General features: G+C 46.4%; 10 non-coding genes across 10 annotated transcripts; all 10 read right to left on the bottom strand.

The window, feature by feature from the left end:
• Window positions 1-257: 257 nt before the first annotated feature.
• LOC130311953 (U2 spliceosomal RNA) lies at window positions 258-448 on the bottom strand. Its single transcript, XR_008860210.1, has one exon. It is a non-coding gene; the product is annotated as a U2 spliceosomal RNA (small nuclear RNA).
• A 2,090-nt stretch (window positions 449-2,538) lies between these two features.
• On the bottom strand, window positions 2,539-2,729 carry LOC130311952 (U2 spliceosomal RNA). The gene has a single exon (XR_008860209.1). It is a non-coding gene; the product is annotated as a U2 spliceosomal RNA (small nuclear RNA).
• Window positions 2,730-4,833: 2,104 nt separating this feature from the next.
• Window positions 4,834-5,024, bottom strand: LOC130311951 (U2 spliceosomal RNA). The gene has a single exon (XR_008860208.1). It is a non-coding gene; the product is annotated as a U2 spliceosomal RNA (small nuclear RNA).
• Window positions 5,025-7,115: 2,091 nt separating this feature from the next.
• LOC130311950 (U2 spliceosomal RNA) lies at window positions 7,116-7,306 on the bottom strand. Its single transcript, XR_008860207.1, has one exon. It is a non-coding gene; the product is annotated as a U2 spliceosomal RNA (small nuclear RNA).
• Window positions 7,307-9,395: 2,089 nt separating this feature from the next.
• LOC130311947 (U2 spliceosomal RNA) lies at window positions 9,396-9,586 on the bottom strand. The gene has a single exon (XR_008860204.1). It is a non-coding gene; the product is annotated as a U2 spliceosomal RNA (small nuclear RNA).
• Window positions 9,587-11,679: 2,093 nt separating this feature from the next.
• LOC130311949 (U2 spliceosomal RNA) lies at window positions 11,680-11,870 on the bottom strand. Its single transcript, XR_008860206.1, has one exon. It is a non-coding gene; the product is annotated as a U2 spliceosomal RNA (small nuclear RNA).
• A 2,095-nt stretch (window positions 11,871-13,965) lies between these two features.
• Window positions 13,966-14,156, bottom strand: LOC130311948 (U2 spliceosomal RNA). The gene has a single exon (XR_008860205.1). It is a non-coding gene; the product is annotated as a U2 spliceosomal RNA (small nuclear RNA).
• Window positions 14,157-16,251: 2,095 nt separating this feature from the next.
• Window positions 16,252-16,447, bottom strand: LOC130311967 (U2 spliceosomal RNA). The gene has a single exon (XR_008860221.1). It is a non-coding gene; the product is annotated as a U2 spliceosomal RNA (small nuclear RNA).
• Window positions 16,448-17,140: 693 nt separating this feature from the next.
• Window positions 17,141-17,328, bottom strand: LOC130311973 (U2 spliceosomal RNA). The gene has a single exon (XR_008860223.1). It is a non-coding gene; the product is annotated as a U2 spliceosomal RNA (small nuclear RNA).
• Window positions 17,329-19,418: 2,090 nt separating this feature from the next.
• Window positions 19,419-19,613, bottom strand: LOC130311963 (U2 spliceosomal RNA). Its single transcript, XR_008860218.1, has one exon. It is a non-coding gene; the product is annotated as a U2 spliceosomal RNA (small nuclear RNA).
• Between the last annotated feature and the right edge of the window lie 95 nt (window positions 19,614-19,708).

Raw genomic sequence — 19,708 nt, 5'->3', positions numbered from 1 at the left:
CTACCTGCACAGGTGTGCTGGCTACTCAAATGATCCAATTAAGGAGGCCATTTAGTCAGCAGCAGCAGAAGTCCTGTGCCTGGACGCTCCAACAGCGGCCAGACACAAGCAGAAGCAGAAGCAGCAGAAGCAGCAGCAGCACCACCTTTTGTTTTTTGGCTGCTGCAGCAGCAGCAAGGCCCACAGGGCTGGCTAGCTGGCTAGCCAGCAAGCAGGTAGCAATGAAAGTAGGAATCTTTCTTTTTAACCCTGTAAGGGGGTGGTGCACTGTACCCGAAGATACTGCCATATCGGGTCAATGCATAGGGCGACGGAAGCAAGCTTCGAAATCGGCCCCCGTTCTCAAAAATCCATTTAATATATGGTCCCCAGATAGGGGACGTATCAGATATTAAACTGATAAGAACAGATACTACACTTGATCTTAGCCAAAAGGCCGAGAAGCGATAACCGTGAAAGGGGCGGGCCCAACAAGGTGCCCTTCATGGGCACTATCACTGCTTGCTGTCAGGGAGGCTGCCAGACAATTTTCCATGCACACTCTGGGCTGGGGGGCAGTCAACCACCAGTACACACAGCAGAACCTAAACCCATACCATTATTGCTAAGCAGCAAGACAGGGGCCCATTGCACTCCCACGGGGCCTTTTTAAATGCAATCCATAACCCGGATTTGCCAGGAACCCTTCTTACTCCTCCTACTTGCATGTGACACTGGGCTTAGGATCTGCATAGGAAACACACACACAAGCACACACCTACCTTTGTTGCCTGCAGATGCCTCCTTGGCTGTCCCCAAACGGTATCAAACCAACACCCACGGGAAGCTGTAAGCATAGAGGACATGCCTGCACCCCATTGGACTTACCTGTGTGGGTTAAACCCGGGTTATTTGACAACCTATGGCGGTGATGGTTCTGCTCAGGCAGAGCAGTGCTGATGCTCCTCATAAAGCTGTCGCTGCTGTGAAGGTTCTAGGTGACATCACAAATCCCTATGGTTACATACACAACAAAGCTGGGTTGTTGTTGTTTACACTCTGCAAGGCCTGTGGAAGTGAGTGACATCATAGCACTGTAGTTCTGAGGGTTCTAGATGGATGCAACAATCTCCTGTTGCTTCTATGAAGGCCATAATAGACGACATCACCAAACAGCTCCATAGTCACATACACAGCAAAGGAGAGATGTTGTTTACACCTAGTGATGTCAGTGGTATTGAGTGACATCACAGCACAGTGCTAAGGCTCCTGGGCCTGGACACAGCAGCGGCTGCAATATCTCAACGGAGAATACGTTTATATATATGTGTGTGTGTGCGCGTATATATATATATATATATATATATATATATATATATATATATTTCTCCGCCGAAATCACTTTTAAACCCATTTCCACCTTTTTTTCCCTTCTCTTCCTCTTACTTTTTTTTCACGTTTTTTTACGTTTTTCTCCTTTTCGCCTCTTTTCTGGGCGTATTATTCTTCTTTTTCTTCTTTTTTTTCGTCTAATGCATACCCCATCAGTGCAGCAATGCTTATTCAATACCGCCAGCAGATGGAGACACTGGGGGATAATTTTCTAAGGATTTATACTGATTTTTCCTGTCTGAATTTGTCGCACAGAAAGTTGCAGGCCAAATATGTGTGACATTTCTGCGACTTTAGCTTTCTAGAGCATTTTTACAACATTATACATAGGTGCTGAATACATAAAAAGCGACTGTTCAGCGACAGACAAGTCGCATCGGCTGAAAGTAGGCCAGAATGTCAGTCCATGTTGGAGCAGGTTTAGATACAGTCTAAAGTATAGATCTCAAAGTCTGTGCACAGAATTTAGCAAGGGCCTCGCACCTTCTGATGCATCAGGTAGGTGCACAATAGCATAGCCTAACCCTCTGTACTTTGGTCTATATTGATGCGGGACATAGACAGCCAGCTGATGACCAATCCATTAGTGCAATGGATGGCTGGAAGCATTTGTCTTTGCCTTTGCAATACCACAGAAGCAATGCATGGTCAATGTACAGCAATGACACACCTGTGTGAACAGCCAGGAGACCCCCCCCCCCCCCATGTTATGTTACATAGTTACATAGTTAGTACGGTCGAAAAAAGACATATGTCCATCAAGTTCAACCAGGGAATTAAGGGGTAGGGGTGTGGCGCGATATTGGGGAAGGGATGAGATTTTATATTTCTTCATAAGCATTAATCTTATTTTGTCAATTAGGAACATTCAGCACCCACCCGCTATCAAGGCAGCTGCCTATCATGTCATGCCCTACCTGCACAGGTGTGCTGGCTACTCAAATGATCCAATTAAGGAGGCCATTTAGTCAGCAGCAGCAGAAGTCCTGTGCCTGGACGCTCCAACAGCGGCCAGACACAAGCAGAAGCAGAAGCAGCAGAAGCAGCAGCAGCACCACCTTTTGTTTTTTGGCTGCAGCAGCAGCAAGGCCCACAGGGCTGGCTAGCTGGCTAGCCAGCAAGCAGGTAGCAATGAAAGTAGGAATCTTTCTTTTTAACCCTGTAAGGGGGTGGTGCACTGTACCCGAAGATACTGCCATATCGGGTCAATGCATAGGGCGACGGAAGCAAGCTTCGAAATCGGCCCCCGTTCTCAAAAATCCATTTAATATATGGTCCCCAGATAGGGGACGTATCAGATATTAAACTGATAAGAACAGATACTACACTTGATCTTAGCCAAAAGGCCGAGAAGCGATAACCGTGAAAGGGGCGGGCCCAACAAGGTGCCCTTCATGGGCACTATCACTGCTTGCTGTCAGGGAGGCTGCCAGACAATTTTCCATGCACACTCTGGGCTGGGGGGCAGTCAACCACCAGTACACACAGCAGAACCTAAACCCATACCATTATTGCTAAGCAGCAAGACAGGGGCCCATTGCACTCCCACGGGGCCTTTTTAAATGCAATCCATAACCCGGATTTGCCAGGAACCCTTCTTACTCCTCCTACTTGCATGTGACACTGGGCTTAGGATCTGCATAGGAAACACACACACAAGCACACACCTACCTTTGTTGCCTGCAGATGCCTCCTTGGCTGTCCCCAAACGGTATCAAACCAACACCCACGGGAAGCTGTAAGCATAGAGGACATGCCTGCACCCCATTGGACTTACCTGTGTGGGTTAAACCCGGGTTATTTGACAACCTATGGCGGTGATGGTTCTGCTCAGGCAGAGCAGTGCTGATGCTCCTCATAAAGCTGTCGCTGCTGTGAAGGTTCTAGGTGACATCACAAATCCCTATGGTTACATACACAACAAAGCTGGGTTGTTGTTGTTTACACTCTGCAAGGCCTGTGGAAGTGAGTGACATCATAGCACTGTAGTTCTGAGGGTTCTAGATGGATGCAACAATCTCCTGTTGCTTCTATGAAGGCCATAATAGACGACATCACCAAACAGCTCCATAGTCACATACACAGCAAAGGAGAGATGTTGTTTACACCTAGTGATGTCAGTGGTATTGAGTGACATCACAGCACAGTGCTAAGGCTCCTGGGCCTGGACACAGCAGCGGCTGCAATATCTCAACGGAGAATACGTTTATATATATGTGTGTGTGTGTGTGCGCGTATATATATATATATATATATATATATATATATATATATATATATATATATATATTTCTCCGCCGAAATCACTTTTAAACCCATTTCCACCTTTTTTTCCCTTCTCTTCCTCTTACTTTTTTTTCACGTTTTTTTACGTTTTTCTCCTTTTCGCCTCTTTTCTGGGCGTATTATTCTTCTTTTTCTTCTTTTTTTTCGTCTAATGCATACCCCATCAGTGCAGCAATGCTTATTCAATACCGCCAGCAGATGGAGACACTGGGGGATAATTTTCTAAGGATTTATACTGATTTTTCCTGTCTGAATTTGTCGCACAGAAAGTTGCAGGCCAAATATGTGTGACATTTCTGCGACTTTAGCTTCTAGAGCATTTTTACAACATTATACATAGGTGCTGAATACATAAAAAGCGACTGTTCAGCGGCAGACAAGTCGCATCGGCTGAAAGTAGGCCAGAATGTCAGTCCATGTTGGAGCAGGTTTAGATACAGTCTAAAGTATAGATCTCAAAGTCTGTGCACAGAATTTAGCAAGGGCCTCGCACCTTCTGATGCATCAGGTAGGTGCACAATAGCATAGCCTAACCCTCTGTACTTTGGTCTATATTGATGCGGGACATAGACAGCCAGCTGATGACCAATCCATTAGTGCAATGGATGGCTGGAAGCATTTGTCTTTGCCTTTGCAATACCACAGAAGCAATGCATGGTCAATGTACAGCAATGACACACCTGTGTGAACAGCCAGGAGACCCCCCCCCCCCCATGTTATGTTACATAGTTACATAGTTAGTACGGTCGAAAAAAGACATATGTCCATCAAGTTCAACCAGGGAATTAAGGGGTAGGGGTGTGGCGCGATATTGGGGAAGGGATGAGATTTTATATTTCTTCATAAGCATTAATCTTATTTTGTCAATTAGGAACATTCAGCACCCACCCGCTATCAAGGCAGCTGCCTATCATGTCATGCCCTACCTGCACAGGTGTGCTGGCTACTCAAATGATCCAATTAAGGAGGCCATTTAGTCAGCAGCAGCAGAAGTCCTGTGCCTGGACGCTCCAACAGCGGCCAGACACAAGCAGAAGCAGAAGCAGCAGAAGCAGCAGCAGCACCACCTTTTGTTTTTTGGCTGCAGCAGCAGCAAGGCCCACAGGGCTGGCTAGCTGGCTAGCCAGCAAGCAGGTAGCAATGAAAGTAGGAATCTTTCTTTTTAACCCTGTAAGGGGGTGGTGCACTGTACCCGAAGATACTGCCATATCGGGTCAATGCATAGGGCGACGGAAGCAAGCTTCGAAATCGGCCCCCGTTCTCAAAAATCCATTTAATATATGGTCCCCAGATAGGGGACGTATCAGATATTAAACTGATAAGAACAGATACTACACTTGATCTTAGCCAAAAGGCCGAGAAGCGATAACCGTGAAAGGGGCGGGCCCAACAAGGTGCCCTTCATGGGCACTATCACTGCTTGCTGTCAGGGAGGCTGCCAGACAATTTTCCATGCACACTCTGGGCTGGGGGGCAGTCAACCACCAGTACACACAGCAGAACCTAAACCCATACCATTATTGCTAAGCAGCAAGACAGGGGCCCATTGCACTCCCACGGGGCCTTTTTAAATGCAATCCATAACCCGGATTTGCCAGGAACCCTTCTTACTCCTCCTACTTGCATGTGACACTGGGCTTAGGATCTGCATAGGAAACACACACACAAGCACACACCTACCTTTGTTGCCTGCAGATGCCTCCTTGGCTGTCCCCAAACGGTATCAAACCAACACCCACGGGAAGCTGTAAGCATAGAGGACATGCCTGCACCCCATTGGACTTACCTGTGTGGGTTAAACCCGGGTTATTTGACAACCTATGGCGGTGATGGTTCTGCTCAGGCAGAGCAGTGCTGATGCTCCTCATAAAGCTGTCGCTGCTGTGAAGGTTCTAGGTGACATCACAAATCCCTATGGTTACATACACAACAAAGCTGGGTTGTTGTTGTTTACACTCTGCAAGGCCTGTGGAAGTGAGTGACATCATAGCACTGTAGTTCTGAGGGTTCTAGATGGATGCAACAATCTCCTGTTGCTTCTATGAAGGCCATAATAGACGACATCACCAAACAGCTCCATAGTCACATACACAGCAAAGGAGAGATGTTGTTTACACCTAGTGATGTCAGTGGTATTGAGTGACATCACAGCACAGTGCTAAGGCTCCTGGGCCTGGACACAGCAGCGGCTGCAATATCTCAACGGAGAATACGTTTATATATATGTGTGTGTGTGCGCGTATATATATATATATATATATATATATATATATATATATATATATTTCTCCGCCGAAATCACTTTTAAACCCATTTCCACCTTTTTTTCCCTTCTCTTCCTCTTACTTTTTTTTCACGTTTTTTTACGTTTTTCTCCTTTTCGCCTCTTTTCTGGGCGTATTATTCTTCTTTTTCTTCTTTTTTTTCGTCTAATGCATACCCCATCAGTGCAGCAATGCTTATTCAATACCGCCAGCAGATGGAGACACTGGGGGATAATTTTCTAAGGATTTATACTGATTGTTCCTGTCTGAATTTGTCGCACACAAAGTTGCAGGCCAAATATGTGTGACATTTCTGCGACTTTAGCTTCTAGAGCATTTTTACAACATTATACATAGGTGCTGAATACATAAAAAGCGACTGTTCAGCGACAGACAAGTCGCATCGGCTGAAAGTAGGCCAGAATGTCAGTCCATGTTGGAGCAGGTTTAGATACAGTCTAAAGTATAGATCTCAAAGTCTGTGCACAGAATTTAGCAAGGGCCTCGCACCTTCTGATGCATCAGGTAGGTGCACAATAGCATAGCCTAACCCTCTGTACTTTGGTCTATATTGATGCGGGACATAGACAGCCAGCTGATGACCAATCCATTAGTGCAATGGATGGCTGGAAGCATTTGTCTTTGCCTTTGCAATACCACAGAAGCAATGCATGGTCAATGTACAGCAATGACACACCTGTGTGAACAGCCAGGAGACCCCCCCCCCCCCCATGTTATGTTACATAGTTACATAGTTAGTACGGTCGAAAAAAGACATATGTCCATCAAGTTCAACCAGGGAATTAAGGGGTAGGGGTGTGGCGCGATATTGGGGAAGGGATGAGATTTTATATTTCTTCATAAGCATTAATCTTATTTTGTCAATTAGGAACATTCAGCACCCACCCGCTATCAAGGCAGCTGCCTATCATGTCATGCCCTACCTGCACAGGTGTGCTGGCTACTCAAATGATCCAATTAAGGAGGCCATTTAGTCAGCAGCAGCAGAAGTCCTGTGCCTGGACGCTCCAACAGCGGCCAGACACAAGCAGAAGCAGAAGCAGCAGAAGCAGCAGCAGCACCACCTTTTGTTTTTTGGCTGCAGCAGCAGCAAGGCCCACAGGGCTGGCTAGCTGGCTAGCCAGCAAGCAGGTAGCAATGAAAGTAGGAATCTTTCTTTTTAACCCTGTAAGGGGGTGGTGCACTGTACCCGAAGATACTGCCATATCGGGTCAATGCATAGGGCGACGGAAGCAAGCTTCGAAATCGGCCCCCGTTCTCAAAAATCCATTTAATATATGGTCCCCAGATAGGGGACGTATCAGATATTAAACTGATAAGAACAGATACTACACTTGATCTTAGCCAAAAGGCCGAGAAGCGATAACCGTGAAAGGGGCGGGCCCAACAAGGTGCCCTTCATGGGCACTATCACTGCTTGCTGTCAGGGAGGCTGCCAGACAATTTTCCATGCACACTCTGGGCTGGGGGCAGTCAACCACCAGTACACACAGCAGAACCTAAACCCATACCATTATTGCTAAGCAGCAAGACAGGGGCCCATTGCACTCCCACGGGGCCTTTTTAAATGCAATCCATAACCCGGATTTGCCAGGAACCCTTCTTACTCCTCCTACTTGCATGTGACACTGGGCTTAGGATCTGCATAGGAAACACACACACAAGCACACACCTACCTTTGTTGCCTGCAGATGCCTCCTTGGCTGTCCCCAAACGGTATCAAACCAACACCCACGGGAAGCTGTAAGCATAGAGGACATGCCTGCACCCCATTGGACTTACCTGTGTGGGTTAAACCCGGGTTATTTGACAACCTATGGCGGTGATGGTTCTGCTCAGGCAGAGCAGTGCTGATGCTCCTCATAAAGCTGTCGCTGCTGTGAAGGTTCTAGGTGACATCACAAATCCCTATGGTTACATACACAACAAAGCTGGGTTGTTGTTGTTTACACTCTGCAAGGCCTGTGGAAGTGAGTGACATCATAGCACTGTAGTTCTGAGGGTTCTAGATGGATGCAACAATCTCCTGTTGCTTCTATGAAGGCCATAATAGACGACATCACCAAACAGCTCCATAGTCACATACACAGCAAAGGAGAGATGTTGTTTACACTTAGTGATGTCAGTGGTATTGAGTGACATCACAGCACAGTGCTAAGGCTCCTGGGCCTGGACACAGCAGCGGCTGCAATATCTCAACGGAGAATACGTTTATATATATGTGTGTGTGTGCGCGTATATATATATATATATATATATATATATATATATATATATATTTCTCCGCCGAAATCACTTTTAAACCCATTTCCACCTTTTTTTCCCTTCTCTTCCTCTTACTTTTTTTTTCACGTTTTTTTACGTTTTTCTCCTTTTCGCCTCTTTTCTGGGCGTATTATTCTTCTTTTTCTTCTTTTTTTTCGTCTAATGCATACCCCATCAGTGCAGCAATGCTTATTCAATACCGCCAGCAGATGGAGACACTGGGGGATAATTTTCTAAGGATTTATACTGATTTTTCCTGTCTGAATTTGTCACACAGAAAGTTGCAGGCCAAATATGTGTGACATTTCTGCGACTTTAGCTTCTAGAGCATTTTTACAACATTATACATAGGTGCTGAATACATAAAAAGCGACTGTTCAGCGGCAGACAAGTCGCATCGGCTGAAAGTAGGCCAGAATGTCAGTCCATGTTGGAGCAGGTTTAGATACAGTCTAAAGTATAGATCTCAAAGTCTGTGCACAGAATTTAGCAAGGGCCTCGCACCTTCTGATGCATCAGGTAGGTGCACAATAGCATAGCCTAACCCTCTGTACTTTGGTCTATATTGATGCGGGACATAGACAGCCAGCTGATGACCAATCCATTAGTGCAATGGATGGCTGGAAGCATTTGTCTTTGCCTTTGCAATACCACAGAAGCAATGCATGGTCAATGTACAGCAATGACACACCTGTGTGAACAGCCAGGAGACCCCCCCCCCCCCCATGTTATGTTACATAGTTACATAGTTAGTACGGTCGAAAAAAGACATATGTCCATCAAGTTCAACCAGGGAATTAAGGGGTAGGGGTGTGGCGCGATATTGGGGAAGGGATGAGATTTTATATTTCTTCATAAGCATTAATCTTATTTTGTCAATTAGGAACATTCAGCACCCACCCGCTATCAAGGCAGCTGCCTATCATGTCATGCCCTACCTGCACAGGTGTGCTGGCTACTCAAATGATCCAATTAAGGAGGCCATTTAGTCAGCAGCAGCAGAAGTCCTGTGCCTGGACGCTCCAACAGCGGCCAGACACAAGCAGAAGCAGAAGCAGCAGAAGCAGCAGCAGCACCACCTTTTGTTTTTTGGCTGCAGCAGCAGCAAGGCCCACAGGGCTGGCTAGCTGGCTAGCCAGCAAGCAGGTAGCAATGAAAGTAGGAATCTTTCTTTTTAACCCTGTAAGGGGGTGGTGCACTGTACCCGAAGATACTGCCATATCGGGTCAATGCATAGGGCGACGGAAGCAAGCTTCGAAATCGGCCCCCTTTCTCAAAAATCCATTTAATATATGGTCCCCAGATAGGGGACGTATCAGATATTAAACTGATAAGAACAGATACTACACTTGATCTTAGCCAAAAGGCCGAGAAGCGATAACCGTGAAAGGGGCGGGCCCAACAAGGTGCCCTTCATGGGCACTATCACTGCTTGCTGTCAGGGAGGCTGCCAGACAATTTTCCATGCACACTCTGGGCTGGGGGGCAGTCAACCACCAGTACACACAGCAGAACCTAAACCCATACCATTATTGCTAAGCAGCAAGACAGGGGCCCATTGCACTCCCACGGGGCCTTTTTAAATGCAATCCATAACCCGGATTTGCCAGGAACCCTTCTTACTCCTCCTACTTGCATGTGACACTGGGCTTAGGATCTGCATAGGAAACACACACACAAGCACACACCTACCTTTGTTGCCTGCAGATGCCTCCTTGGCTGTCCCCAAACGGTATCAAACCAACACCCACGGGAAGCTGTAAGCATAGAGGACATGCCTGCACCCAATTGGACTTACCTGTGTGGGTTAAACCCGGGTTATTTGACAACCTATGGCGGTGATGGTTCTGCTCAGGCAGAGCAGTGCTTATGCTCCTCATAAAGCTGTCGCTGCTGTGAAGGTTCTAGGTGACATCACAAATCCCTATGGTTACATACACAACAAAGCTGGGTTGTTGTTGTTTACACTCTGCAAGGCCTGTGGAAGTGAGTGACATCATAGCACTGTAGTTCTGAGGGTTCTAGATGGATGCAACAATCTCCTGTTGCTTCTATGAAGGCCATAATAGACGACATCACCAAACAGCTCCATAGTCACATACACAGCAAAGGAGAGATGTTGTTTACACCTAGTGATGTCAGTGGTATTGAGTGACATCACAGCACAGTGCTAAGGCTCCTGGGCCTGGACACAGCAGCGGCTGCAATATCTCAACGGAGAATACGTTTATATATATGTGTGTGTGTGCGCGTATATAATATATATATATATATATATATATATATATATATATATATATTTCTCCGCCGAAATCACTTTTAAACCCATTTCCACCTTTTTTTCCCTTCTCTTCCTCTTACTTTTTTTCACGTTTTTTTACGTTTTTCTCCTTTTCGCCTCTTTTCTGGGCGTATTATTCTTCTTTTTCTTCTTTTTTTTCGTCTAATGCATACCCCATCAGTGCAGCAATGCTTATTCAATACCGCCAGCAGATGGAGACACTGGGGGATAATTTTCTAAGGATTTATACTGATTTTTCCTGTCTGAATTTGTCGCACAGAAAGTTGCAGGCCAAATATGTGTGACATTTCTGCGACTTTAGCTTCTAGAGCATTTTTACAACATTATACATAGGTGCTGAATACATAAAAAGCGACTGTTCAGCGGCAGACAAGTCGCATCGGCTGAAAGTAGGCCAGAATGTCAGTCCATGTTGGAGCAGGTTTAGATACAGTCTAAAGTATAGATCTCAAAGTCTGTGCACAGAATTTAGCAAGGGCCTCGCACCTTCTGATGCATCAGGTAGGTGCACAATAGCATAGCCCAACCCTCTGTACTTTGGTCTATATTGATGCGGGACATAGACAGCCAGCTGATGACCAATCCATTAGTGCAATGGATGGCTGGAAGCATTTGTATTTGCCTTTGCAATACCACAGAAGCAATGCATGGTCAATGTACAGCAATGACACACCTGTGTGAACAGCCAGGAGACCCCCCCCCCCCCCCCCCCCATGTTATGTTACATAGTTACATAGTTAGTACGGTCGAAAAAAGACATATGTCCATCAAGTTCAACCAGGGAATTAAGGGGTAGGGGTGTGGCGCGATATTGGGGAAGGGATGAGATTTTATATTTCTTCATAAGCATTAATCTTATTTTGTCAATTAGGAACATTCAGCACCCACCCGCTATCAAGGCAGCTGCCTATCATGTCATGCCCTACCTGCACAGGTGTGCTGGCTACTCAAATGATCCAATTAAGGAGGCCATTTAGTCAGCAGCAGCAGAAGTCCTGTGCCTGGACGCTCCAACAGCGGCCAGACACAAGCAGAAGCAGCAGAAGCAGCAGCAGCACCACCTTTTGTTTTTTGGCTGCAGCAGCAGCAAGGCCCACAGGGCTGGCTAGCTGGCTAGCCAGCAAGCAGGTAGCAATGAAAGTAGGAATCTTTCTTTTTAACCCTGTAAGGGGGTGGTGCACTGTACCCGAAGATACTGCCATATCGGGTCAATGCATAGGGCGACGGAAGCAAGCTTCGAAATCGGCCCCCGTTCTCAAAAATCCATTTAATATATGGTCCCCAGATAGGGGACGTATCAGATATTAAACTGATAAGAACAGATACTACACTTGATCTTAGCCAAAAGGCCGAGAAGCGATAACCGTGAAAGGGGCGGGCCCAACAAGGTGCCCTTCATGGGCACTATCACTGCTTGCTGTCAGGGAGGCTGCCAGACAATTTTCCATGCACACTCTGGGCTGGGGGGCAGTCAACCACCAGTACACACAGCAGAACCTAAACCCATACCATTATTGCTAAGCAGCAAGACAGGGGCCCATTGCACTCCCACGGGGCCTTTTTAAATGCAATCCATAACCCGGATTTGCCAGGAACCCTTCTTACTCCTCCTACTTGCATGTGACACTGGGCTTAGGATCTGCATAGGAAACACACACACAAGCACACACCTACCTTTGTTGCCTGCAGATGCCTCCTTGGCTGTCCCCAAACGGTATCAAACCAACACCCACGGGAAGCTGTAAGCATAGAGGACATGCCTGCACCCCATTGGACTTACCTGTGTGGGTTAAACCCGGGTTATTTGACAACCTATGGCGGTGATGGTTCTGCTCAGGCAGAGCAGTGCTGATGCTCCTCATAAAGCTGTCGCTGCTGTGAAGGTTCTAGGTGACATCACAAATCCCTATGGTTACATACACAACAAAGCTGGGTTGTTGTTGTTTACACTCTGCAAGGCCTGTGGAAGTGAGTGACATCATAGCACTGTAGTTCTGAGGGTTCTAGATGGATGCAACAATCTCCTGTTGCTTCTATGAAGGCCATAATAGACGACATCACCAAACAGCTCCATAGTCACATACACAGCAAAGGAGAGATGTTGTTTACACCTAGTGATGTCAGTGGTATTGAGTGACATCACCGCACAGTGCTAAGGCTCCTGGGCCTGGACACAGCAGCGGCTGCAATATCTCAACGGAGAATACGTTTATATATATGTGTGTGTGTGCGCGTATATATATATATATATATATATATATATATATATATATATATATTTCTCCGCCGAAATCACTTTTAAACCCATTTCCACCTTTTTTTCCCTTCTCTTCCTCTTACTTTTTTTTCACGTTTTTTTACGTTTTTCTCCTTTTCGCCTCTTTTCTGGGCGTATTATTCTTCTTTTTCTTCTTTTTTTTCGTCTAATGCATACCCCATCAGTGCAGTAATGCTTATTCAATACCGCCAGCAGATGGAGACACTGGGGGATAATTTTCTAAGGATTTATACTGATTTTTCCTGTCTGAATTTGTCGCACAGAAAGTTGCAGGCCAAATATGTGTGACATTTCTGCGACTTTAGCTTCTAGAGCATTTTTACAACATTATACATAGGTGCTGAATACATAAAAAGCGACTGTTCAGCGGCAGACAAGTCGCATCGGCTGAAAGTAGGCCAGAATGTCAGTCCATGTTGGAGCAGGTTTAGATACAGTCTAAAGTATAGATCTCAAAGTCTGTGCACAGAATTTAGCAAGGGCCTCGCACCTTCTGATGCATCAGGTAGGTGCACAATAGCATAGCCCAACCCTCTGTACTTTGTTCTATATTGATGCGGGACATAGACAGCCAGCTGATGACCAATCCATTAGTGCAATGGATGGCTGGAAGCATTTGTCTTTGCCTTTGCAATACCACAGAAGCAATGCATGGTCAATGTACAGCAATGACACACCTGTGTGAACAGCCAGGAGACCCCCCCCCCCCCCCCCCATGTTATGTTACATAGTTACATAGTTAGTACGGTCGAAAAAAGACATATGTCCATCAAGTTCAACCAGGGAATTAAGGGGTAGGGGTGTGGCGCGATATTGGGGAAGGGATGAGATTTTATATTTCTTCATAAGCATTAATCTTATTTTGTCAATTAGGAACATTCAGCACCCACCCGCTATCAAGGCAGCTGCCTATCATGTCATGCCCTACCTGCACAGGTGTGCTGGCTACTCAAATGATCCAATTAAGGAGGCCATTTAGTCAGCAGCAGCAGAAGTCCTGTGCCTGGACGCTCCAACAGCGGCCAGACACAAGCAGAAGCAGAAGCAGCAGAAGCAGCAGCAGCACCACCTTTTGTTTTTTGGCTGCAGCAGCAGCAAGGCCCACAGGGCTGGCTAGCTGGCTAGCCAGCAAGCAGGTAGCAATGAAAGTAGGAATCTTTCTTTTTAACCCTGTAAGGGGGTGGTGCACTGTACCCGAAGATACTGCCATATCGGGTCAATGCATAGGGCGACGGAAGCAAGCTTCGAAATCGGCCCCCGTTCTCAAAAATCCATTTAATATATGGTCCCCAGATAGGGGACGTATCAGATATTAAACTGATAAGAACAGATACTACACTTGATCTTAGCCAAAAGGCCGAGAAGCGATAACCGTGAAAGGGGCGGGCCCAACAAGGTGCCCTTCATGGGCACTATCACTGCTTGCTGTCAGGGAGGCTGCCAGACAATTTTCCATGCACACTCTGGGCTGGGGGGCAGTCAACCACCAGTACACACAGCAGAACCTAAACCCATACCATTATTGCTAAGCAGCAAGACAGGGGCCCATTGCACTCCCACGGGGCCTTTTTAAATGCAATCCATAACCCGGATTTGCCAGGAACCCTTCTTACTCCTCCTACTTGCATGTGACACTGGGCTTAGGATCTGCATAGGAAACACACACACAAGCACACACCTACCTTTGTTGCCTGCAGATGCCTCCTTGGCTGTCCCCAAACGGTATCAAACCAACACCCACGGGAAGCTGTAAGCATAGAGGACATGCCTGCACCCCATTGGACTTACCTGTGTGGGTTAAACCCGGGTTATTTGACAACCTATGGCGGTGATGGTTCTGCTCAGGCAGAGCAGTGCTGATGCTCCTCATAAAGCTGTCGCTGCTGTGAAGGTTCTAGGTGACATCACAAATCCCTATGGTTACATACACAACAAAGCTGGGTTGTTGTTGTTTACACTCTGCAAGGCCTGTGGAAGTGAGTGACATCATAGCACTGTAGTTCTGAGGGTTCTAGATGGATGCAACAATCTCCTGTTGCTTCTATGAAGGCCATAATAGACGACATCACCAAACAGCTCCATAGTCACATACACAGCAAAGGAGAGATGTTGTTTACACCTAGTGATGTCAGTGGTATTGAGTGACATCACAGCACAGTGCTAAGGCTCCTGGGCCTGGACACAGCAGCGGCTGCAATATCTCAACGGAGAATACGTTTATATATATGTGTGTGTGTGTGCGCGTATATATATATATATATATATATATATATATATATATATATTTCTCCGCCGAAATCACTTTTAAACCCATTTCCACCTTTTTTTCCCTTCTCTTCCTCTTACTTTTTTTTCACGTTTTTTTACGTTTTTCTCCTTTTCGCCTCTTTTCTGGGCGTATTATTCTTCTTTTTCTTCTTTTTTTTCGTCTAATGCATACCCCATCAGTGCAGCAATGCTTATTCAATACCGCCAGCAGATGGAGACACTGGGGGATAATTTTCTAAGGATTTATACTGATTTTTCCTGTCTGAATTTGTCGCACAGAAAGTTGCAGGCCAAATATGTGTGACATTTCTGCGACTTTAGCTTCTAGAGCATTTTTACAACATTATACATAGGTGCTGAATACATAAAAAGCGACTGTTCAGCGACAGACAAGTCGCATCGGCTGAAAGTAGGCCAGAATGTCAGTCCATGTTGGAGCAGGTTTAGATACAGTCTAAAGTATAGATCTCAAAGTCTGTGCACAGAATTTAGCAAGGGCCTCGCACCTTCTGATGCATCAGGTAGGTGCACAATAGCATAGCCCAACCCTCTGTACTTTGTTCTATATTGATGCGGGACATAGACAGCCAGCTGATGACCAATCCATTAGTGCAATGGATGGCTGGAAGCATTTGTCTTTGCCTTTGCAATACCACAGAAGCAATGCATGGTCAATGTACAGCAATGACACACCTGTGTGAACAGCCAGGAGAGACCCCCCCCCCCCCCCCCCATGTTATGTTACATAGTTACATAGTTAGTACGGTCGAAAAAAGACATATGTCCATCAAGTTCAACCAGGGAATTAAGGGGTAGGGGTGTGGCGCGATATTGGGGAAGGGATGAGATTTTATATTTCTTCATAAGCATTAATCTTATTTTGTCAATTAGGAACATTCAGCACCCACCCGCTATCAAGGCAGCTGCCTATCATGTCATGCCCTACCTGCACAGGTGTGCTGGCTACTCAAATGATCCAATTAAGGAGGCCATTTAGTCAGCAGCAGCAGAAGTCCTGTGCCTGGACGCTCCAACAGCGGCCAGACACAAGCAGAAGCAGAAGCAGCAGAAGCAGCAGCAGCACCACCTTTTGTTTTTTGGCTGCAGCAGCAGCAAGGCCCACAGGGCTGGCTAGCTGGCTAGCCAGCAAGCAGGTAGCAATGAAAGTAGGAATCTTTCTTTTTAACCCTGTAAGGGGGTGGTGCACTGTACCCGAAGATACTGCCATATCGGGTCAATGCATAGGGCGACGGAAGCAAGCTTCGAAATCGGCCCCCGTTCTCAAAAATCCATTTAATATATGGTCCCCAGATAGGGGACGTATCAGATATTAAACTGATAAGAACAGATTTTTTTTTTTTTTTTTTTTTTTTTTTTTTATCTAAAGCCGAGGAACGTGCTTTCGATTCACCCAAAGTGCAAGAAAAAGTGCAAACGTGTTACACTAAAAAAACGTGCACAAAGGATGCGGTCTATCGCAAGCCCTTCTCCGATAGGAGAGAGGCCCCCCAACAAACCTTACCCTTCGCCTCCGGACCAAAAGGTACCTGCGAGGTTCCAGGTTCGATGTCCCTTTTCGCCGAAGCTACTAGGGGACCACAAATGCTCCCGGCATCCCCCTTGGCGTTAGCCAAGGTATCTGCCCGCAGAGCCGATTACGGTAGGTACCCTGCCAAAGCAGGAGTACCCGGGGTGTTTGCAGGGAGGTGCGGAACCTAATGGCCACACACACCTCCCCTAGACCGCCAGGAGGGACACCCAGAAGGGCTACCGCATCCTGACCAATCCTGTGAACACACAACACGCAAAAAGTGACACAGTGAGACAAAAAAGAAATAAATAAGTGAATGTGTGCAGATATACTGCCCGGACATCCGGCCGGATCTATAAAAAATTTCTCTGATCCTAGCCAGAAGGCCGGGAATCAAGAGGTGAGTGCCACAAGGTGAAGAGATTATGGTGCCCGTGCTTCAACTCAGTGAGCCTATTCTCCCAGTGAGTTTCGGCACCTCGGGGTCACCACTCCCCGAGGCACAAAGTACCTCGGCTCTAGACCCTCTCAGCCTCATGGCGAGACCCGGAGGGAACAGGTCACATCGGGGCAGCCGTCGAGCTGATTCCTCAGAACCAGCCCCGGAAAGCCCTGGTACACCTGCATCCTCCATGCAGCACCCATCCCCACCAGCCCCATACCGGCGTTACTGTCCACCGGCATGAAAAACTGATAAGAACAGATACTACACTTGATCTTAGCCAAAAGGCCGAGAAGCGATAACCGTGAAAGGGGCGGGCCCAACAAGGTGCCCTTCATGGGCACTATCACTGCTTGCTGTCAGGGAGGCTGCCAGACAATTTTCCATGCACACTCTGGGCTGGGGGGCAGTCAACCACCAGTACACACAGCAGAACCTAAACCCATACCATTATTGCTAAGCAGCAAGACAGGGGCCCATTGCACTCCCACGGGGCCTTTTTAAATGCAATCCATAACCCGGATTTGCCAGGAACCCTTCTTACTCCTCCTACTTGCATGTGACACTGGGCTTAGGATCTGCATAGGAAACACACACACAAGCACACACCTACCTTTGTTGCCTGCAGATGCCTCCTTGGCTGTCCCCAAACGGTATCAAACCAACACCCACGGGAAGCTGTAAGCATAGAGGACATGCCTGCACCCCATTGGACTTACCTGTGTGGGTTAAACCCGGGTTATTTGACAACCTATGGCGGTGATGGTTCTGCTCAGGCAGAGCAGTGCTGATGCTCCTCATAAAGCTGTCGCTGCTGTGAAGGTTCTAGGTGACATCACAAATCCCTATGGTTACATACACAACAAAGCTGGGTTGTTGTTGTTTACACTCTGCAAGGCCTGTGGAAGTGAGTGACATCATAGCACTGTAGTTCTGAGGGTTCTAGATGGATGCAACAATCTCCTGTTGCTTCTATGAAGGCCATAATAGACGACATCACCAAACAGCTCCATAGTCACATACACAGCAAAGGAGAGATGTTGTTTACACCTAGTGATGTCAGTGGTATTGAGTGACATCACAGCACAGTGCTAAGGCTCCTGGGCCTGGACACAGCAGCGGCTGCAATATCTCAACGGAGAATACGTTTATATATATGTGTGTGTGTGCGCGTATATATATATATATATATATATATATATATATATATATATATATTTCTCCGCCGAAATCACTTTTAAACCCATTTCCACCTTTTTTTCCCTTCTCTTCCTCTTACTTTTTTTTCACGTTTTTTTACGTTTTTCTCCTTTTCGCCTCTTTTCTGGGCGTATTATTCTTCTTTTTCTTCTTTTTTTTCGTCTAATGCATACCCCATCAGTGCAGCAATGCTTATTCAATACCGCCAGCAGATGGAGACACTGGGGGATAATTTTCTAAGGATTTATACTGATTTTTCCTGTCTGAATTTGTCGCACAGAAAGTTGCAGGCCAAATATGTGTGACATTTCTGCGACTTTAGCTTCTAGAGCATTTTTACAACATTATACATAGGTGCTGAATACATAAAAAGCGACTGTTCAGCGACAGACAAGTCGCATCGGCTGAAAGTAGGCCAGAATGTCAGTCCATGTTGGAGCAGGTTTAGATACAGTCTAAAGTATAGATCTCAAAGTCTGTGCACAGAATTTAGCAAGGGCCTCGCACCTTCTGATGCATCAGGTAGGTGCACAATAGCATAGCCTAACCCTCTGTACTTTGGTCTATATTGATGCGGGACATAGACAGCCAGCTGATGACCAATCCATTAGTGCAATGGATGGCTGGAAGCATTTGTCTTTGCCTTTGCAATACCACAGAAGCAATGCATGGTCAATGTACAGCAATGACACACCTGTGTGAACAGCCAGGAGACCCCCCCCCCCCATGTTATGTTACATAGTTACATAGTTAGTACGGTCGAAAAAAGACATATGTCCATCAAGTTCAACCAGGGAATTAAGGGGTAGGGGTGTGGCGCGATATTGGGGAAGGGATGAGATTTTATATTTCTTCATAAGCAATTAATCTTATTTTGTCAATTAGGAACATTCAGCACCCACCCGCTATCAAGGCAGCTGCCTATCATGTCATGCCCTACCTGCACAGGTGTGCTGGCTACTCAAATGATCCAATTAAGGAGGCCATTTAGTCAGCAGCAGCAGAAGTCCTGTGCCTGGACGCTCCAACAGCGGCCAGACACAAGCAGAAGCAGAAGCAGCAGAAGCAGCAGCAGCACCACCTTTTGTTTTTTGGCTGCAGCAGCAGCAAGGCCCACAGGGCTGGCTAGCTGGCTAGCCAGCAAGCAGGTAGCAATGAAAGTAGGAATCTTTCTTTTTAACCCTGTAAGGGGGTGGTGCACTGTACCCGAAGATACTGCCATATCGGGTCAATGCATAGGGCGACGGAAGCAAGCTTCGAAATCGGCCCCCGTTCTCAAAAATCCATTTAATATATGGTCCCCAGATAGGGGACGTATCAGATATTAAACTGATAAGAACAGATTTTTTTTTTTTTTTTTTTTTTTTTCCTCAGTTACAGACTATTGTTTGGACGATCATCAGGTCACCTACCAAGACTCGTCACTTAAAACAATATCTGAAAAAACATCATACGGAAAAAACTAACTAAGGGAACCGAG

Source organism: Hyla sarda, unplaced genomic scaffold (genome assembly GCF_029499605.1).
Source record: "Hyla sarda isolate aHylSar1 unplaced genomic scaffold, aHylSar1.hap1 scaffold_1696, whole genome shotgun sequence".
In the NCBI taxonomy this organism is placed as follows: Eukaryota; Metazoa; Chordata; class Amphibia; order Anura; family Hylidae; genus Hyla; species Hyla sarda.
Note: the sequence above shows the minus strand (reverse complement) of the source record. Positions and strands in the feature narration are given on the sequence as shown.